Source organism: Drosophila erecta, unplaced genomic scaffold (genome assembly GCF_003286155.1).
Source record: "Drosophila erecta strain 14021-0224.00,06,07 unplaced genomic scaffold, DereRS2 tig00000219-arrow-pilon, whole genome shotgun sequence".
NCBI lineage: Eukaryota > Metazoa > Arthropoda > Insecta > Diptera > Drosophilidae > Drosophila > Drosophila erecta.
This window is the reverse complement of record NW_020825213.1, coordinates 2,777,109-2,799,991: the sequence shown is the minus strand read 5'-3', so window position 1 is coordinate 2,799,991 and position 22,883 is coordinate 2,777,109.

The following is a 22,883-nucleotide window of genomic DNA, read 5'->3' as shown; positions in this document are numbered from 1 at the left end:
TTCGTAATGTCCATGTTTTGTTGATAATACGGTTTTGGGTATTGACTGTTGGTCCATTTGAATTTGATGGAAACCTTAAGCTAGATCAATAGTTGTGAAGTATTGACAGCGTATTTGACAGGTCAAATTTTTACCTTCTTTCTACTGAATATCAGTGTACTCGAGCAAAACGTGTGAGAGTTGTTCCCTTTCTTCTGTATTTAGATGTTCTAATCTGAATACGTTAGTTAAGAGAATCTTAACTCGTCGTTTAAGGCGTAGTTAGAGGCTGTTGCTAGAAGGGCTTCTATGTGAGGGGTAATAAGAGGGTTTTCCTCAGATCTAGAAGACTTTAGACACAGGTAGTCTTGGACTCTTCTGGATTAGAAGCCTTAGGGCACTTATTACCTTCGACTCATTTGGTTTTAGTTGGGCTTTCCGCTTAATTTTACGGAGGGTTTTGTCCTTTTTTTTTGAGTATGTAGAGGGGTTTGCCCTAGGTTAGATGACTTGGGGTACTCGTTGGTAACCTTTAACTCATCTGGTTTGGATGTGATCGCACCACATTTTGAATGGATAGCCATTTGTCTTGGCTGTTTGTGTTGAAAAGGTAATTTGAGTGTTGGTTGACTCTAAATAGTTTCTGCCTAATAGTAAGTCATATTTTTCTGAGAAATTGTGAATAAAGAATGTTTCTTTAGTAGGACAAAGTTTGCTTGGATGCATTGAAACGCTTTGGTTCATACTGTAGTGCAATTTATAGTGTGGACTTTGATAGTTTGGTCTTGAAAGTTATTTCGTATACACCTTCTTGTTGTGCTATTTGTTTCAGTTTATATACTTTCGTTATGTTATGTCTAGCAAGAGTCATAAATAACCTATCGGGCAATTTTTTCATGATTACATCATTAACTTTATTGTTTAATGCAATTGTGTATAATAAGGTGTTGTTAATGTTGTTTTCTAGCATATGCTTATTTGATTTTGTATATGATTTAGTTTCTAATTCTTCGACGAACTTACGGATACTTCCGTTGAAGGCTGTATTGTGAAGACGACGGAGTAGTTCCTCACATGGTGCTTGCGTTTTATATTTACTAATGAGCGCGTTTATTAAAGTTGGCAAGGTTGTTGCTTCTGATACTCGTTGTTGATAACTGTGGTACTCGTTGAGTATCTCGTGCAAGATGCATCTCAATTGCGCTGAAGAATAAATATTTTTTTCTGGGCTCGGTTGATGTGTAAAGTTTAATTATGAAATCGATCCTTCGGATAAAGGCACTGAGACCTTGGGTGTTGCCACTGAATGAAGGTATTTGCCTAATTTGACGTATGGCTTGATTCAGGTGGGATTCCGATAACAAGTGAACTTGTTCGGTTGCAATGGTCAATTTGGTTTCTTTTTGTTGTAGTAGAATTTTTGTTTTTACATTTTTGTTGATCATATGCAGTAGGTTGACTATTGTGTGTCAATTCGCGTGGTTCAATCTTAAAAGATACGCTTGGTCGTACAAGGATCTTTTGTAACCAAATTGATATTTGTAAACGAGTCGCACAACTTTTTCTTTTTATCCTACCGACTGATCAATTAACGAGTTCAGACGAGTTGGTTTTTTATGTATTATCAAACGCTTTTTATGAATTCCAATAAAGGATGAACTAGAGTTTTTAGATTATCACAAGGTCGGAAAATGGACTTCGAAGTTAAAGTTGGACATAAGTCAGAGTAGGTGTGACATTGGAACATGACGCTGTGTGTGAATAACAACCAAGCTTAATCGAAGGGCTCTCGTTCTTTTATTACATTTTGTACTTAGACATTGATGTGTGTATATGAGTTTTATACTAGTGTACGTTGTTTAATTATGTTATGTGGGTTTGGGGAGTTGTGGGTGTTGATTGGATATGTTACTATATATATATTTCTAATACGAATCAGTAGGAAAGTTCAACTGGCCATGAACGTCTGTCCGTCCGCCTGTCAGCAGTTCTGTTCGTCTGTAAGAACGCTGTGTTCCGAGGAATTAAAAAATCTGGAGAGTTAAGATTAAGCAGATTCTACTGACGACTCCGCTATGCACGTTTTTTCAAAACATTGCCACGCTCACAATAACGCTTAGAACTCGGTTACAACTGCCAGACCCATTGTGAGGAGTTTTAAAACTGTCCACAAATCAAGGTGCAGGAGAACTGCCTAGCAACAGCGAAGAAGGTTGGAATGCAAGAGGAGTCAAGGGCAACCAGGTCGAACGGGAATTGATGGAGCTTGGACCGAGCAAAGCGGAGAGATCGTGAACTAACGGTACCGCGCTGGACCTTGGGCTCATGCCGGCCAAGGGCACAGAGGTCGAACGGTAGCGGTGTGGACTTTGGTCGAGCACGAGGACACACCGTGATCTAACGAGCGGGCCGCAAAAAGGGGAAATAACGAGATCCTCCCGGCCTATAAAATGGACGGCACAAGAGCAGCTCGAGACAGTCACCTAAACACGCATAAGTAAACGTGCAAGAGGGACTTTGGTCAGAGTAAGGGCGCAGTCCCGACGCGGCCGCGCGACGTACATTCAGTGAGAACACGCGAGGAGCTGTACCCCAGGTCCGACAGTCAGTGAAAATATGCGAGGAGCTGTACCCCAGGTCCGACAGTCAGTGAGAATACGCAAGGAGCTGTACTCCGGGAAAGACAGTCAGTGAGGGTAAGCGGGAGTACGCGAAGAGTTTACCCCGGGACAAGTGAACAGTCAGTGAGATTGCGAGAGACGCAGGAGGACGGTCCCTGCAAGTGGAGTACTGGGCACGGTCAGAAGGGTCAGTGGAGTCAGCAAACAAACAAATTTTCTCAGCTAGCCGTTGCAATTCGTAGGGAGCAGGACCAAGAAAAACAGTTCGTTACATCTGACGCCCAACGTGATTGTCCTGGTCAAGCGCTGCGATGGGGAATAAAAATACTGGATACACATGGATTTTCAACACGTGGTCACACTGTTGTCAACAATTGGCACAACACCAGGAATATCAATATGAACAGGAAGTGCCAACGCCGGACGCCAATATCGATAACTCGATGAGGTTCGGTGGAGTTGCCGGACACGAGAAGGTGTGGACTTTAAAAGAAGCCGGAAAGTTTAAATACAGAGCTGGTGAGGAGGGGCAGACAGCAGCAGATGAAGGAAGCTGGATAAGGGCGCGAGGATCAAGAACAGGAGTCTTAAACCTCCCCACAAATCAACGTGCAGGAGAGCTGCCTAGCAAACCAGGTCGTTTGAGAGAATCGAGTTTTTACGGCTTTCCATGACAATTTTTGGGCAGGGAACGATTTTAGTTTCTTTGGCCGACGTACTAGGCCAAACAACTCGAGTGTGGCTCGAGTCAGGGGAAATAGGAAAACTGGTGCGGAGTCCGAACGTATAGGTCAAGCTACCGCGACTACAACCGGCTTTTCCAACGACTGGCGGGAGGGTTTTTTCGGACATACACTGTCTTATGTGAGCCAGTTTCCGTATGGAACCTAGTAAAAGCTTCCCAATCAAATGTCTCAGGGGAACCAGTTCATAGTAAAATACCTAGTAAAGGCTCACCAGAAAAAGAAACCATTATTCCAGGCGGCCAGTTCCCGTATGGAACCTAGTAATGGCCGGATGTAACCATATCAGGGCAACGCGCGACATTTGCGGTAATTTTTTTTTTTTTGGGCTGAAATACCGGACGAGTTTTTGACGATAAGAGACCCATTAATTGCATAACAGCACTCAAACATAACTATCTTATTATAACAAGTTGTAGTCAGCAACGTTCATTATAGATCGTGCATACTAGGTGGAATATCTAAAACAATTCGAAAATAAAGAAACCCAAATACATAAATGAAGGGGGCGAAAATTAAATTGTTATTCCAACCATCCACAGGGAGAGTGACACGGTTACGCACGAAAGAAGTGAGCCGTGCACCACGAAGTGCAAGCGCGGGAGACACCCCCCACTATATGAGGCACTTAATAAAGAGAGTCTCGAGATTGGTCGCTCCAGATTGCTTCCACGGTACCACGCAATTTCAAAAGACGGTTCGGATGCTATTGACAGGCGGGAAAGCGAACTGATGGACTACCTAGAGACCCTACGGTAAGCTTCCTAAGGCATCAAGACACCCCGACACCAGAACCAGTGTTTTAATGGCCAAATGCATTGATTGAGGGATCCCAGACGGCCACTCCACAGCAGATACCTCCACAATGCGTAACAGCGTCTAATAGAGTCTAATATTTTAAGGTCCAGTACGAAAAGGGGATCGGCTAGATAAATGGAACTTGAAATTCGATGGAACCGGCCGCGGTATGACCGTTGAAAGTTTATTATTCCGTGTGGATAGGTTACAAGAATTGTATGGAATAAGTTGGCAACAAGTTTTCAGATAATTCCGTAGTCTACTGGTCGGCGCAGCTAGCAAATGGTATTGGCAACTAATGGAGGATCGAGCGGAGGATTACGATTTTGACTACTATTCACTCACCAGAGATATGAAACGGGTTTTTGCCACAACTGGAATTGATCTGATGAAGATCAAAGAACTGAAAGATACCCTTGAGGAATCAAGGGTATAACGAGTCCTTCAGCAACTATGTCTCCGACATGCACAACTTGCACATTAAATTGAAACACAAGATCGCTGAGGATAAATTTTTAAAACTTCAAAAGGATGTCAAGAACTTCCAAATGGGTGGTTTACTGTTGACGTCCCCAGTAGAGCTAAAAGAATGGAAAGGCGAAACCGAAAACTTGGAGTTCCTAATCGTGCCTGGTCTAACACAGCGATTCTATTTTGGGATCAATTTGGGAAAAGTTTGGCCTAACATTCCTCGGGAAAGGAGAACTGGAGCTGGTGACTCTAGAAACTCGAACAAAAAGGGATCCAAAGAAAGATTTATACGTGGTAGACACTGATACGCCCACTACCGCATACACCCCACACCATCCCATCACAAGTCAAAGTGTGCAACTGCAGCAAGTAATTGCAACTTTTTCATCATGCCTAGAAAAAGGGATAGGCAAAACATGCATAAAGCAGCATGTAATCGACGTAACAAAAAAATAAAATATAAAACAACGTAATTATCCAAGATCCCCCACAAAACAAAAGTTGATATATGCTGAGCTGGATCGCATGTTATGTCTTGGCGTATTCGAGCAGCAACAGCAGCTGGAGTTCCCCAGTGACCCTAGTGCAGAAAGGCACCAAGAATCGCTTTTGCCTAGACGCCCGCAGGGTTAACGGCCGAACCATTAAAGATGCGTACCATTTGCCACACATTGACGACCTACTAAATCGACTACAGGAAACCTATTATATTTCCGAGTTTGATTTAAAAGATGCCTTTTGGCAAATACCGCTGGACCCCAAAAGTAGGGAGAAGACGGCGTTTACGGTTCCCGGACCACTCTACCAATTCACCGTCATGCCATTCGGCTTGTGCAACGCCGCACAAAGAATGTGCCGCCTAATGGATAAGGTTATTCCATCAGCGCTACGTGAGCAGGTATTTGTCTACCTTGATGACCTACTGGTCTGCTCACCTACATTTGAAGAACACTTAGTGATGTTAGACCAGGTGAGTGGTTGTAAGCAACGTGCTTACGTGCAACGTGCGAATCTTACCATCAATGATTTTAAGAGTAAGTTTTGCTATTGTCAGGCCAAATATTTGGGGTGACTCGGTGTTACCGGAGATTCATTCAGAACTACTCCCAGAAAGCATCACCTTTTCATGACTGTCTTAAGAAAAAACGTGTAAAGAAATTCGAGGCGTTTGAGACCCTGAACAACAACATGGTAGCAGCACCTGTGTTGCACCCCTGACTTTTTATCATTCAATGAGACGCATCCACCAATGCAGTGGGAGGAGTTCTGTTTTAAAACGATGACGCAGGCGGAAAACACCAAATCGCGTACATGTCCGCAAAACTAAACAAGGCACAGAGGAATTACAGCATAAATGAACTAAAATGAACTCGAAATAGCTTATGGGCCAGAAAGATCTGTCGAGGAGACTAGCGCGATGGAGCCTCAAGTTACAGGCCTTTGACTTCATCATCGAACACCGCCGAGGGTCCCTGAACGTGGTTTCTGATAACCTTTCTAGAGTCCATAAGGATAAGGTACAACAAGATAGAATGCTATAGTCGAGTTCCCCGACTATCAGATACCCGTTACTCAGTTAGTGGAAGTGCGAACGAAAAATTTCATAATATTCTGGAAAATCGATAAAAATGGCGAGAAAATTAAAAAATGAAAATTTGAAAATAACATTAAGTTGATTTAATAATTGTTTTTGTTTTCTATATAGACTTAAGCATATGCCTACCGAGCATATACACAGTATAACCAATACACCCCACACTACCCATTATGTACCCAATCAATACCAGATAAGAGCCATACAGGATGTATGTCATATGAATACTGGATGTAATTGAGACAAATCACCCACTGGTAGACTAAACATTCTTTGCCTAAACCCCAAATAATTGTCACGTTCAGAGTTCGGACTCGCAAACTCGAAAACAAAAGTTTTACATTTTAAATAAACAAATTCTTAAGAATCTAAGAGCACTTGTATCCAAGAGCGAATGCACTTGAAGCCAAGAGAAATGCAGATAACTCCAAAGATCTCTCTAAAATTCTAAAATTCAAAGTCCATATTTGAGAAGCTCGAACCCGGGGCTTGAACGTCAATCAATCTAGATCAATAAGTTGAGTTCAGTTTGAGACCTAACTAAAATCGTTCGGTCTTTTCCACAAAACAAATTGTAATATTTCCGTAAAATAAAATTATATTTTGTTTACATACGGAAATTACTAATTTGTAATTATATATAGTAAAATATCCATTCTACACCTACAACTCCCCATAACATAATTATAAGCAACATACACTAGTAAAAAACTCATATACACACATTAATGTCTTAACACAAAATATTAAAGTCTAAGCACAAAATGTAATCAAAGAACGAGAGTCCTTCGATTAACCTTGGACACAGCGTCATGTTCCAAAGCCACCCATTCTCACAGATCGCAAATCATAAACATAGACACTTGTCGCCTTTATAAACGTAGACTCTCGTCGCCTAATCATTTGCATTCGACCACTTGGCAAGCCAACTAAAATAATAAACTTTCGCGATCGGCGCCTACGCCTACGCACTTGTCTCAGGATTCTCCAATTACCCCTATTTCTCAGAAGATTCTCTTCCAACAGGAAAATAGAGGTTTACTCTCTTAAACTTCGGTCTTTGGCTTCCCCAAATTGCCTATAATACAGGAAGCATGCCTCCATGCAGCAGTTCAGTACTGAGTACGTTATCAACCGCGATAACTCCGCTAAAGCCAATTTAAGCTTCCAACTTAGTGATAATCAAAAGGCTCTAGTTCTTTCCTTAAATGGAATAAATAAAAAGGTTTAATAAAACATAAAACTCAATCGTGTGTTTTTTTTGTTAAGCTTTCGTTTTGAATTCGTAAATGGCGCAGTCGGAAAAAAAGAAAATCTAGTGACAAAAGATCCTTGTACGACCAAGCAAATCTTTTAATGATAGAACCACGCGAATCGGCGCTAAGTGAACGAAAATCGTAATACAATAAACTCTATTTTCCGCAAAAGAACTACGTATAATCGGTGGTTGTCACACAATAGTCACCCTACTGCATACGATTAATAAAAGTGTAAAAACAAAAAACCAAAAAACGCTAAAGAAACAAAATCAACTATGGCTACCGAACAAATCCAACTATTATCAGAATCCCACTTGAATCAAGCCTTAAGTCAAATTAGGCAAATACCTTCATTCAGTGGTGACACCCAAGAACTCAGTGCCTTTATCCGAAGGATCGAGTTCATACTTCAACTGTATCCAACAAGCGACACCAGACAAATACATGTATTCTTCAGCGCAATTGAGATGCAACTCGCAGGAGATGCTCGACGAGTGTCACAATTATCCGGAGCAACAACCTGGCCAACTCTAATAAACGCATTCATCAGTGAATATAAAACGCAAATACCATGTGAAGAATTACTCCGTCCCCTCTATAACAGAAGTATCCGTAAGTTCGTCGAAGAATTAGAAACTAAATCTTTAACAACATCAAATAAGCTTATGCTAGAAAATAACATTAACAACACCTTATTATACATAAATGCATTAAAAAACACAGTTAAAGATGTGATCATGAGAAAATTGCCCGATACTCTTGCTAGACATGACATAACGACAGAATCTAAACTCAAATAAATAGCACAACAAGAAGGTGTATACGAAATAACTTTCAATGACCGAACGAAACATCAAAATAACTCCAATTCTAACACAAATCCACCCCAAACCTCTAAGAATAAAGGAAACTATCAAAATTTTGCGAACAATGTTATTCACAACACAAATAAATGAAATCCAAACAATAATTCAAAACCTACATTATCAAACCAGCAGGTTATGCATGAATTTAAGCAGAAGCTAAATCAGGGTAGAACCCAGAAACTTTTAAATTACCAACAACAAAGTAGTAATGCACCAAACCCTCCCGTCAAACGGCAGAGAGAAAGTGCTAGTGACCAATACAAGATGGACACAAGCGAAAATTTTTCCTTAGCCAGCCTCGGAATCAGAAAGCGATCCAGAGGAGGGGGTAATCCGTTCTTAAAAATTAAATTAAATAATATAATTCTCAAATGCCTAGTAGACACTGGTTCGTCTATTAATAATATACGAAAAAAAAATTCTTTAATTTCCCAATCCAATTTTCTAAAATGGAAGTCCACACTATAAATGGCACTATAGTATTGAACCAAAGCGTTTCATTGCATTCAAGCAAGTGACTAAACAAAAAATGACTACAAATAAAAAAGCATTCTTTATTCACAATATCTCAGAAAAAAAATGATTTACTATTAGGCAAAAACTATTTAGGATCAACCAACACTCAAATTTAGTATTCAACACAAACAGTCAATATAAATGGCTACCCATTCAAAATGTGGTACGATCACATCCAAACAAATGAATCCAAGTCATCCAACCTAGAGGTTAGATACATACCCCAAAAAAGAAGAAAATCCTCCGTAAAATTAAGCGGAAAGCCCAATTAAAGCCAGATGAGCCAAAGGTTACGAATGAGTGCCCCAAACCATCTAATCCGGAAGAATCCAAGACTACCAATTATTCTGAATCTGAATCTGAGGAAAACCCTCTTATTACCACTTATATAAAAGAAGCCCTTCTAGCAAAATCCTCTAACTACGCCTTAGACGACGAGGTAAGAGAAACTTACGTATTTAGATTAGAACATCTAAATACAGAAGAAAGGGAACAACTTTCGCTCGAATACATTGATATTCAGTACAAAGAAGGTGAAAATTTGACCTTCACAAGTACGATTAAACACTCTATTCTACAAAAAACCATATAAATACCCCCAAGAGCTTGATCAAGAAGTATACAAGCAAATTAATGAAACGATAAACCAAAAAAAATTTAGGAAATCTATGTCCGTACTCGAGAAACTAAAAGTACTCATCACGTTTGACCCAATCCTAATATACCCTAACTTCGAAAAGAAATTTACGCTAACAACAGATGCGAGTAATATAGCTATAGGTGCTGATTATCCCAAGAGCATAAACCTATTTGTTAAGCAAGCAGAACATTAAACGAACACGAAGTTAACTATTCGGCAATAGAAAAAGAACTGTTAGCTATAGTATGGACAACATTCGGCAATAGAAAAAAAACTATTAGCTATAGTATAGACAACAAAATATTTCTGGCCCACCTATTCAGGGTATATTAAGCGATCATAGGCCACTTGTATGGCTAAGTAACATAAGAGGTCCTAATATGAAGTTACAGAGATGGAATATAAAACTTAACGAATAACAGACAATTCGAATTCATAAAAGACTATTTTGACAGATAATAAAATATTTCCACAAAACTAGAATAAAAATCAGTTATAAAGAAATGACCGACACCTTTGCTAAAGACTTAATTAAAGAATACTTCTGTAGTAAAAGAAAGTGTTATTTACTTCCCTAATGAAGTCGACTTTTAAATTTTCAAAATGCTTATATTCAAATCATAAGTCCCGACAATTTCAGTAATTATGAAAACCAGTGGTAAGCTAATAGACAATCAAACATATGCCCAATTCAAAGAAATCATTCTCAAAAAACATTAAGAATTATTACACCCTGGTATAGAAAAACTCACACTTCAGTTCAAAGAACTTTACTATTATCCCGATTACCAAAAGCTTATCCAAAACATCGCTAAAACCGAACATAGAAACACAAAATTAGCCCTTGAAACAACCCCAGAAACTCTTAACCCCAGAGACAAGTATGTCATGGATTTTTACTTAATAAGCAATAAACAATTCCAATCATGTATTGACATTTATTCTAAATACACCTCCCTGATAGAAGTAAACAGAAGAGATTGGGCTGAAGCTTAAATAGCTATTTTACGTATATTCAACGATACCCATCGAAATAAAAGCCGACAAGCACTCCACTTTCATGTGCATTGCACTTAAACTCTGGTTAGATTCAAAAGGGGTTTTAGTTTCTCAACTAAATATTGAATTTGGGGCACATTTAGGAAAACTGTTAAGCTTATGTATATATTTATGCTTAAATAATGGTATTCGTAGCTTATCGGAATTTCTATTGTTCCTTTTTGAAATATAAAGTATCCATTCTGTGCACTGAGTGGGTTTACTTTTATATTACTGCATTGGACCATGGTTATATTTCGTTTGTATCATACAGATAAGTAATATGGGAAGTAGTGGCATCGCTTAACTCTCTTCAGGAGGTCTGGAATTATCGTATTTACTCTTATTAAGTTTCTTCTGCTTTTTAAATTTTGACTTATAGCGTACGATTTTCCTACCGCGAATTGTCTCTTCAAAATGTTTTTTCATCCAATTGCTTAATTTGCCCTGTTTTCTTGAATAGGTTTTGTCTACATTAAGTCTGTTGATTTTATTTTGCTGGACATTAAAGTCTGGGAGTCCTGCATACAAAAAGATATCTGCCGGAGATCTTTTGGTAGTGTTATGTTTAGTTTTGTGATTGTAGACAAATAGGATTGTTTCAAATTTTGTATATCTATCTTCTATATTTTGTTCGCTGCCAATGATTCTTAATGTCTCGTTTACGGTCTTATGGAACCTCTCTATATCGGACACTCCGTTTTTACTTGTAGTAACGGATATTTTTACGCCCTCGGATCTTAACCAATTCTGCAGAGCTATGCACGTGAATGCTGAGTCTTTCATCTCCTTTCCACTTTCATCTCCTGTGGTTTTCCCATGTCATTAAATATTTTCGTTGCAGCCCTCTTTGCCTTTAACCAATCTCTACTTTTCATCTCAATGAGTGATGCAAATTTCGAATAGACGTCTATGCATGATATAAATATTTGGTTACCGGTGAGATAGAAATCTATCACGTATTTTTCTCTTACGTTGAATATTTCCGGAGTTGTTTTAAATGCCAATTTCGTATTTCTGTGTTTTGTTTTCGCTATTATTACAGATTTCGCACTCGATAATGATGTTCTGGATTCATTTTTGGCTATATGGGAAATAGTATTCTTCTTTAAGCCAGTCATTGTTTTTTTCTATTTCCGGATGCAAAACTTCTTGCAATTTCTATTTTTACTTGCCTTTTCAATATGAAGTCTTTAAATTCGGCGTAGGTTAAGATATATATTAGCTTTTTGGTACATCTTAGCAATTTGGTGAAAGTGCTAGGGCTTATGATTTCAGTGTATGCCATCTGGAAAATCAGAACGAAGTAAATTGCGGTGTTCTTAGTGCACAAATATTCCTTAATGATGTTTTTGGCGGCTTCAACTGTCATTTCTTTGTAGATTATCTTGATTTTTAACTTTTGAAAATAATGGCTTACATTGGTTGTGTCGCTGTTTCCCTTTTCTAGTTCTAGTTGTCTAGAGAAATAATTAAGTGGTCTTTCAGTTATTGATATGTATTATATGAATGTTGCGTTTGCACTATCTATGATAGTGCATGGCTTCTTCAATTTTTGTTCGGAAAAGGGCGTCCGCTACATGGTTTTCTTCGCCCGGAAGATATGTAATTTTGTAATCAAATTCGTTCAATTTTATTCTCCATTTTTGTAGTTTCATGTTTGGATCTTTAATATATTATTATAAAGCCATACTAAAGGTTTATGATCACTTAACATTTCAAATGGTCAACCGAACAAGTATGACTTGAAATATTTCGTTGCCCAAACGATATTTAACAATTAATCTAGTGCTCATTCAATGTTCTGCTGGCATAACAGATGGGTTTATGATTCTGAGATAGCACAGCACCAATAGCTAAATTACTTGCATCAGTTGTCAGAGAAAATGGCTTTGAGAAATCTGGATATCAGTATCGGATCTGAAGTTATCAAAACTTTAAACCTTTCGAATGATTCAAATTAGTCTTTACTTTTGGTATCGATTACTGCACCTTTCTTTAGTTTAAGGGTCATAGGCTTAACTACCTTGGCAAAGTTAGGAATGATCTTGTGGTAGAACCCACATAATCCCAAAAATGATTTTTTTTGTTTTGGTGTCTAAGGTAATGGAAAATTCGTAATTTAGTTATTTTTTTGGATTGGGTTTGATGCCGTTTGTGGTTACAATGTGGCCCAGAAATTCGGGTTCCTTCTTATGAACTCACATTTGTCTAGCTGCAATATTATGTTAGCATCCAGGAGTTTCCCAAAGACTTTGCTTAGAGACAGAATGTGTTCCTCCAATGAAGTGGAGTAAATTATAATATTATCCAGTTAATGCTTAGTATTTGTAAATCAAATCCTCCAGAAAATTGTTCATATATCTCTGAAATGTTGCAGGGCCATTTTTCAGACCAAAGGGCATGCGTGTATATTCGTAATGCCCGTATTTGGTTGAAAAAGAAATGGAATTTGTATCCATTTGGATTTGATGAGAACCCTTGGCTAGATCAATCGTTGTAAAATATTGGCATCGTTTGAGTTTATTCAATATCTTATCCATTCTGGGAACGGGATATTTGTCGTTGACAGTTATTTCATTGAACTGTTTCACGTTGACTGTTTCCCATGGGTCTGCCTTCTTAGGGACCACCCAAATAGGAGAACAATTGGGTGACTTCGATTTGCGAATTATACCTTGTTCTATCATTTAATGAATTTGTTTGTTGACCTTTTGATCAAGGGTTTGGGGGTAATTATAAGGTTTTCGGTAAACTGGATCTTCGTGCTGAGTTTGGATAACATGTCTAATAATATTGTGAACGTCAAATTTTCTCCTTCTTTGTACTGAATGTCTTCTCTATATTCGTATAGGACCTTCTATAAACGTTCAGCTTCCTTTACATTTAAATGTTCGAGTCTATATTCATTACACTCTCGTAATTCGTTATTTATCGCGAAGCTGAATACATCGCTGTCAACTGACTTGGGATCAAAGTGTTTTACATCATTGTCCACTGTGTCAGTGCTTAAGCTTGGATTTAAGGCACTTTGCGGGTACGGTCTTAACCTTTTGCTGTTTCGGATCGAACTCCTTCACTTGTGCAGATTCGTCCTTTTGTTTTGGGTTAAGGCATTTTGTGGATGCGGTCTCGCCCTTTTTTTCTTCGTACCTGAATCTGTAGGTTTTTGAACCTAGAGTTACGGTTTCTTTCTCATAGTCAATTTTTGCTTTCGTTTCTTTGAGATATTTTCGACCTAACAGGAAATCGGAAAAATTATGGACATCGAATTTGAGTTTGACAAATTGGAGTTTGCTTCATCAAAATACTCTTTTTTAATTTTATTGGCCCTTCTTGGTGTATACTATAAAATCTTCTTCTTCCTCCTCTGAGCCTGCAAAGTTTTCTTTTGTGATGTTGTTCGAGGAACCTGTGTCGATCATTCCTCTATAGTAATTGTTATGATAGCTTATTAGAACACGGGCACTGGTTCGTTTTCCCGCTGATGAAAATTTACATCCATCCTGCTTGCCCACTCTGACTTTCTCGTTGTCTTTTTACTGGCCCATTATTGTTCACATTAATTAAGGTTGAAGGTTGAAAATTGAGAGGATTCTTTTGTCTGCCTTGTGTTAAATACCTTCTAAAAGTGTTGTAATTTCCCCTCTGATTAGCAGGTATAGGACGAGTCATGTACTGACTTTGATTAGTTATAAGTTATATATATAATAGGTTGTCAAATATCTCCCTTCCGCTTTTTTTTGCCCTTTATTCAATTATAGTTCAAATATGCGCCGTTTCGATAATCTGTTTCCATCTAGACGGCAACTTCATAATACCTCCCTCGTAGAAGCCGTAGTTATATATATAATAAAAAATAATATAATAATATTATAATAATAATAATAATAATAATATATAGTATTAGTAAGTACCATAATTATTATGTCTGCTGTTAAAGTATCTTTGATTATTGTTTTGATTCCTATTTCCCTCGTTCTTTTGGTTATGTTCTTTTGCTCTTTTGGTTTCTAATTTATTAAAGTATTGATTTTCGGGGTAAGCGTAATATAGACCTAACTCCATTGTGGCTTGTTTTAATTTGGCAATGGTATCAATATCCTTAAGCGCTAGTGACATGTACATTCTATCTGGCAATTTTCGATCTATTGTAGTTTTAATCGTTCTTTTTAACATTTCAGTGTAGCTTATCTTATCAATAGGGTCGTTTTCTAACTCTAGTTTGTCAAAAATATTCCAATATTGTAATTCTAATTTTTCTATAAACTTACTAATACTACCGGGGTATGTTGTTTCCTCCAGTTGTCTTACTAGGGTTGGAATGTTGAGCATTATAATTCAGAACGTTGTGTTTCTAGATCGTGTTTTTTTAATCGGATTCGGTTCAAGAAAAATACAACTCAAACTCTTTTTTGGTTGACAAACGCTTAATCTTTGGGGTACTTTATGTTTGTAAGAACAGTTACAGCATTTCTGCTAAGAGGAAAAATGTACTTCCAGGTTGTTTATGAAATACCTACCCAATAGAATGATTACCCACCAAATTTTGGTAGGATGGATACTCAAAAGGCCCACTGTACCATGTATTAGCATAGTTTGAGGTAGAAGTAAGAATATTATATTTCCGAGTTTGATTTAAAAGATGCCTTTTGGCAAATACCGCTGGACCCCAAAAGTAGGGAGAAGACGGCGTTTACGGTTCCCGGACCACTCTACCAATTCACCGTCATGCCATTCGGCTTGTGCAACGCCGCACAAAGAATGTGCCGCCTAATGGATAAGGTTATTCCATCAGCGCTACGTGAGCAGGTATTTGTCTACCTTGATGACCTACTGGTCTGCTCACCTACATTTGAAGAACACTTAGTGATGTTAGACCAGGTGAGTGGTTGTAAGCAACGTGCTTACGTGCAACGTGCGAATCTTACCATCAATGATTTTAAGAGTAAGTTTTGCTATTGTCAGGCCAAATATTTGGGGTGACTCGGTGTTACCGGAGATTCATTCAGAACTACTCCCAGAAAGCATCACCTTTTCATGACTGTCTTAAGAAAAAACGTGTAAAGAAATTCGAGGCGTTTGAGACCCTGAACAACAACATGGTAGCAGCACCTGTGTTGCACCCCTGACTTTTTATCATTCAATGAGACGCATCCACCAATGCAGTGGGAGGAGTTCTGTTTTAAAACGATGACGCAGGCGGAAAACACCAAATCGCGTACATGTCCGCAAAACTAAACAAGGCACAGAGGAATTACAGCATAAATGAACTAAAATGAACTCGAAATAGCTTATGGGCCAGAAAGATCTGTCGAGGAGACTAGCGCGATGGAGCCTCAAGTTACAGGCCTTTGACTTCATCATCGAACACCGCCGAGGGTCCCTGAACGTGGTTTCTGATAACCTTTCTAGAGTCCATAAGGATAAGGTACAACAAGATAGAATGCTATAGTCGAGTTCCCCGACTATCAGATACCCGTTACTCAGTTAGTGGAAGTGCGAACGAAAAATTTCATAATATTCTGGAAAATCGATAAAAATGGCGAGAAAATTAAAAAATGAAAATTTGAAAATAACATTAAGTTGATTTAATAATTGTTTTTGTTTTCTATATAGACTTAAGCATATGCCTACCGAGCATATACACAGTATAACCAATACACCCCACACTACCCATTATGTACCCAATCAATACCAGATAAGAGCCATACAGGATGTATGTCATATGAATACTGGATGTAATTGAGACAAATCACCCACTGGTAGACTAAACATTCTTTGCCTAAACCCCAAATAATTGTCACGTTCAGAGTTCGGACTCGCAAACTCGAAAACAAAAGTTTTACATTTTAAATAAACAAATTCTTAAGAATCTAAGAGCACTTGTATCCAAGAGCGAATGCACTTGAAGCCAAGAGAAATGCAGATAACTCCAAAGATCTCTCTAAAATTCTAAAATTCAAAGTCCATATTTGAGAAGCTCGAACCCGGGGCTTGAACGTCAATCAATCTAGATCAATAAGTTGAGTTCAGTTTGAGACCTAACTAAAATCGTTCGGTCTTTTCCACAAAACAAATTGTAATATTTCCGTAAAATAAAATTATATTTTGTTTACATACGGAAATTACTAATTTGTAATTATATATAGTAAAATATCCATTCTACACCTACAACTCCCCATAACATAATTATAAGCAACATACACTAGTAAAAAACTCATATACACACATTAATGTCTTAACACAAAATATTAAAGTCTAAGCACAAAATGTAATCAAAGAACGAGAGTCCTTCGATTAACCTTGGACACAGCGTCATGTTCCAAAGCCACCCATTCTCACAGATCGCAAATCATAAACATAGACACTTGTCGCCTTTATAAACGTAGACTCTCGTCGCCTAATCATTTGCATTCGACCACTTGGCAAGCCAACTAAAATAATAAACTTTCGCGATCGGCGCCTACGCCTACGCACTTGTCTCAGGATTCTCCAATTACCCCTATTTCTCAGAAGATTCTCTTCCAACAGGAAAATACAGGTTTACTCTCTTAAACTTCGGTCTTTGGCTTCCCCAAATTGCCTATAATACAGGAAGCATGCCTCCATGCAGCAGTTCAGTACTGAGTACGTTATCAACCGCGATAACTCCGCTAAAGCCAATTTAAGCTTCCAACTTAGTGATAATCAAAAGGCTCTAGTTCTTTCCTTAAATGGAATAAATAAAAAGGTTTAATAAAACATAAAACTCAATCGTGTGTTTTTTTTGTTAAGCTTTCGTTTTGAATTCGTAAATGGCGCAGTCGGAAAAAAAGAAAATCTAGTGACAAAAGATCCTTGTACGACCAAGCAAATCTTTTAATGATAGAACCACGCGAATCGGCGCTAAGTGAACGAAAATCGTAATACAATAAACTCTATTTTCCGCAAAAGAACTACGTATAATCGGTGGTTGTCACACAATAGTCACCCTACTGCATACGATTAATAAAAGTGTAAAAACAAAAAACCAAAAAACGCTAAAGAAACAAAATCAACTATGGCTACCGAACAAATCCAACTATTATCAGAATCCCACTTGAATCAAGCCTTAAGTCAAATTAGGCAAATACCTTCATTCAGTGGTGACACCCAAGAACTCAGTGCCTTTATCCGAAGGATCGAGTTCATACTTCAACTGTATCCAACAAGCGACACCAGACAAATACATGTATTCTTCAGCGCAATTGAGATGCAACTCGCAGGAGATGCTCGACGAGTGTCACAATTATCCGGAGCAACAACCTGGCCAACTCTAATAAACGCATTCATCAGTGAATATAAAACGCAAATACCATGTGAAGAATTACTCCGTCCCCTCTATAACAGAAGTATCCGTAAGTTCGTCGAAGAATTAGAAACTAAATCTTTAACAACATCAAATAAGCTTATGCTAGAAAATAACATTAACAACACCTTATTATACATAAATGCATTAAAAAACACAGTTAAAGATGTGATCATGAGAAAATTGCCCGATACTCTTGCTAGACATGACATAACGACAGAATCTAAACTCAAATAAATAGCACAACAAGAAGGTGTATACGAAATAACTTTCAATGACCGAACGAAACATCAAAATAACTCCAATTCTAACACAAATCCACCCCAAACCTCTAAGAATAAAGGAAACTATCAAAATTTTGCGAACAATGTTATTCACAACACAAATAAATGAAATCCAAACAATAATTCAAAACCTACATTATCAAACCAGCAGGTTATGCATGAATTTAAGCAGAAGCTAAATCAGGGTAGAACCCAGAAACTTTTAAATTACCAACAACAAAGTAGTAATGCACCAAACCCTCCCGTCAAACGGCAGAGAGAAAGTGCTAGTGACCAATACAAGATGGACACAAGCGAAAATTTTTCCTTAGCCAGCCTCGGAATCAGAAAGCGATCCAGAGGAGGGGGTAATCCGTTCTTAAAAATTAAATTAAATAATATAATTCTCAAATGCCTAGTAGACACTGGTTCGTCTATTAATAATATACGAAAAAAAAATTCTTTAATTTCCCAATCCAATTTTCTAAAATGGAAGTCCACACTATAAATGGCACTATAGTATTGAACCAAAGCGTTTCATTGCATTCAAGCAAGTGACTAAACAAAAAATGACTACAAATAAAAAAGCATTCTTTATTCACAATATCTCAGAAAAAAAATGATTTACTATTAGGCAAAAACTATTTAGGATCAACCAACACTCAAATTTAGTATTCAACACAAACAGTCAATATAAATGGCTACCCATTCAAAATGTGGTACGATCACATCCAAACAAATGAATCCAAGTCATCCAACCTAGAGGTTAGATACATACCCCAAAAAAGAAGAAAATCCTCCGTAAAATTAAGCGGAAAGCCCAATTAAAGCCAGATGAGCCAAAGGTTACGAATGAGTGCCCCAAACCATCTAATCCGGAAGAATCCAAGACTACCAATTATTCTGAATCTGAATCTGAGGAAAACCCTCTTATTACCACTTATATAAAAGAAGCCCTTCTAGCAAAATCCTCTAACTACGCCTTAGACGACGAGGTAAGAGAAACTTACGTATTTAGATTAGAACATCTAAATACAGAAGAAAGGGAACAACTTTCGCTCGAATACATTGATATTCAGTACAAAGAAGGTGAAAATTTGACCTTCACAAGTACGATTAAACACTCTATTCTACAAAAAACCATATAAATACCCCCAAGAGCTTGATCAAGAAGTATACAAGCAAATTAATGAAACGATAAACCAAAAAAAATTTAGGAAATCTATGTCCGTACTCGAGAAACTAAAAGTACTCATCACGTTTGACCCAATCCTAATATACCCTAACTTCGAAAAGAAATTTACGCTAACAACAGATGCGAGTAATATAGCTATAGGTGCTGATTATCCCAAGAGCATAAACCTATTTGTTAAGCAAGCAGAACATTAAACGAACACGAAGTTAACTATTCGGCAATAGAAAAAGAACTGTTAGCTATAGTATGGACAACATTCGGCAATAGAAAAAAAACTATTAGCTATAGTATAGACAACAAAATATTTCTGGCCCACCTATTCAGGGTATATTAAGCGATCATAGGCCACTTGTATGGCTAAGTAACATAAGAGGTCCTAATATGAAGTTACAGAGATGGAATATAAAACTTAACGAATAACAGACAATTCGAATTCATAAAAGACTATTTTGACAGATAATAAAATATTTCCACAAAACTAGAATAAAAATCAGTTATAAAGAAATGACCGACACCTTTGCTAAAGACTTAATTAAAGAATACTTCTGTAGTAAAAGAAAGTGTTATTTACTTCCCTAATGAAGTCGACTTTTAAATTTTCAAAATGCTTATATTCAAATCATAAGTCCCGACAATTTCAGTAATTATGAAAACCAGTGGTAAGCTAATAGACAATCAAACATATGCCCAATTCAAAGAAATCATTCTCAAAAAACATTAAGAATTATTACACCCTGGTATAGAAAAACTCACACTTCAGTTCAAAGAACTTTACTATTATCCCGATTACCAAAAGCTTATCCAAAACATCGCTAAAACCGAACATAGAAACACAAAATTAGCCCTTGAAACAACCCCAGAAACTCTTAACCCCAGAGACAAGTATGTCATGGATTTTTACTTAATAAGCAATAAACAATTCCAATCATGTATTGACATTTATTCTAAATACACCTCCCTGATAGAAGTAAACAGAAGAGATTGGGCTGAAGCTTAAATAGCTATTTTACGTATATTCAACGATACCCATCGAAATAAAAGCCGACAAGCACTCCACTTTCATGTGCATTGCACTTAAACTCTGGTTAGATTCAAAAGGGGTTTTAGTTTCTCAACTAAATATTGAATTTGGGGCACATTTAGGAAAACTGTTAAGCTTATGTATATATTTATGCTTAAATAATGGTATTCGTAGCTTATCGGAATTTCTATTGTTCCTTTTTGAAATATAAAGTATCCATTCTGTGCACTGAGTGGGTTTACTTTTATATTACTGCATTGGACCATGGTTATATTTCGTTTGTATCATACAGATAAGTAATATGGGAAGTAGTGGCATCGCTTAACTCTCTTCAGGAGGTCTGGAATTATCGTATTTACTCTTATTAAGTTTCTTCTGCTTTTTAAATTTTGACTTATAGCGTACGATTTTCCTACCGCGAATTGTCTCTTCAAAATGTTTTTTCATCCAATTGCTTAATTTGCCCTGTTTTCTTGAATAGGTTTTGTCTACATTAAGTCTGTTGATTTTATTTTGCTGGACATTAAAGTCTGGGAGTCCTGCATACAAAAAGATATCTGCCGGAGATCTTTTGGTAGTGTTATGTTTAGTTTTGTGATTGTAGACAAATAGGATTGTTTCAAATTTTGTATATCTATCTTCTATATTTTGTTCGCTGCCAATGATTCTTAATGTCTCGTTTACGGTCTTATGGAACCTCTCTATATCGGACACTCCGTTTTTACTTGTAGTAACGGATATTTTTACGCCCTCGGATCTTAACCAATTCTGCAGAGCTATCTCTTTCATCTCCTTTCCACTTTCATCTCCTGTGGTTTTCCCATGTCATTAAATATTTTCGTTGCAGCCCTCTTTGCCTTTAACCAATCTCTACTTTTCATCTCAATGAGTGATGCAAATTTCGAATAGACGTCTATGCATGATATAAATATTTGGTTACCGGTGAGATAGAAATCTATCACGTATTTTTCTCTTACGTTGAATATTTCCGGAGTTGTTTTAAATGCCAATTTCGTATTTCTGTGTTTTGTTTTCGCTATTATTACAGATTTCGCACTCGGTAATGATGTTCTGGATTCATTTTTGGCTATATGGGAAATAGTATTCTTCTTTAAGCCAGTCATTGTTTTTTTCTATTTCCGGATGCAAAACTTCTTGCAATTTCTATTTTTACTTGCCTTTTCAATATGAAGTCTTTAAATTCGGCGTAGGTTAAGATATATATTAGCTTTTTGGTACATCTTAGCAATTTGGTGAAAGTGCTAGGGCTTATGATTTCAGTGTATGCCATCTGGAAAATCAGAACGAAGTAAATTGCGGTGTTCTTAGTGCACAAATATTCCTTAATGATGTTTTTGGCGGCTTCAACTGTCATTTCTTTGTAGATTATCTTGATTTTTAACTTTTGAAAATAATGGCTTACATTGGTTGTGTCGCTGTTTCCCTTTTCTAGTTCTAGTTGTCTAGAGAAATAATTAAGTGGTCTTTCAGTTATTGATATGTATTATATGAATGTTGCGTTTGCACTATCTATGATAGTGCATGGCTTCTTCAATTTTTGTTCGGAAAAGGGCGTCCGCTACATGGTTTTCTTCGCCCGGAAGATATGTAATTTTGTAATCAAATTCGTTCAATTTTATTCTCCATTTTTGTAGTTTCATGTTTGGATCTTTAATATATTATTATAAAGCCATACTAAAGGTTTATGATCACTTAACATTTCAAATGGTCTACCGAACAAGTATGACTTGAAATATTTCGTTGCCCAAACGATAGTTAACAATTAATCTAGTGCTCATTCAATGTTCTGCTGGCATAACAGATGGGTTTATGATTCTGAGATAGCACAGCACCAATAGCTAAATTACTTGCATCAGTTGTCAGAGAAAATGGCTTTGAGAAATCTGGATATCAGTATCGGATCTGAAGTTATCAAAACTTTAAACCTTTCGAATGATTCAAATTAGTCTTTACTTTTGGTATCGATTACTGCACCTTTCTTTAGTTTAAGGGTCATAGGCTTAACTACCTTGGCAAAGTTAGGAATGATCTTGTGGTAGAACCCACATAATCCCAAAAATGATTTTTTTTGTTTTGGTGTCTAAGGTAATGGAAAATTCGTAATTTAGTTATTTTTTTGGATTGGGTTTGATGCCGTTTGTGGTTACAATGTGGCCCAGAAATTCGGGTTCCTTCTTATGAACTCACATTTGTCTAGCTGCAATATTATGTTAGCATCCAGGAGTTTCCCAAAGACTTTGCTTAGAGACAGAATGTGTTCCTCCAATGAAGTGGAGTAAATTATAATATTATCCAGTTAATGCTTAGTATTTGTAAATCAAATCCTCCAGAAAATTGTTCATATATCTCTGAAATGTTGCAGGGCCATTTTTCAGACCAAAGGGCATGCGTGTATATTCGTAATGCCCGTATTTGGTTGAAAAAGAAATGGAATTTGTATCCATTTGGATTTGATGAGAACCCTTGGCTAGATCAATCGTTGTAAAATATTGGCATCGTTTGAGTTTATTCAATATCTTATCCATTCT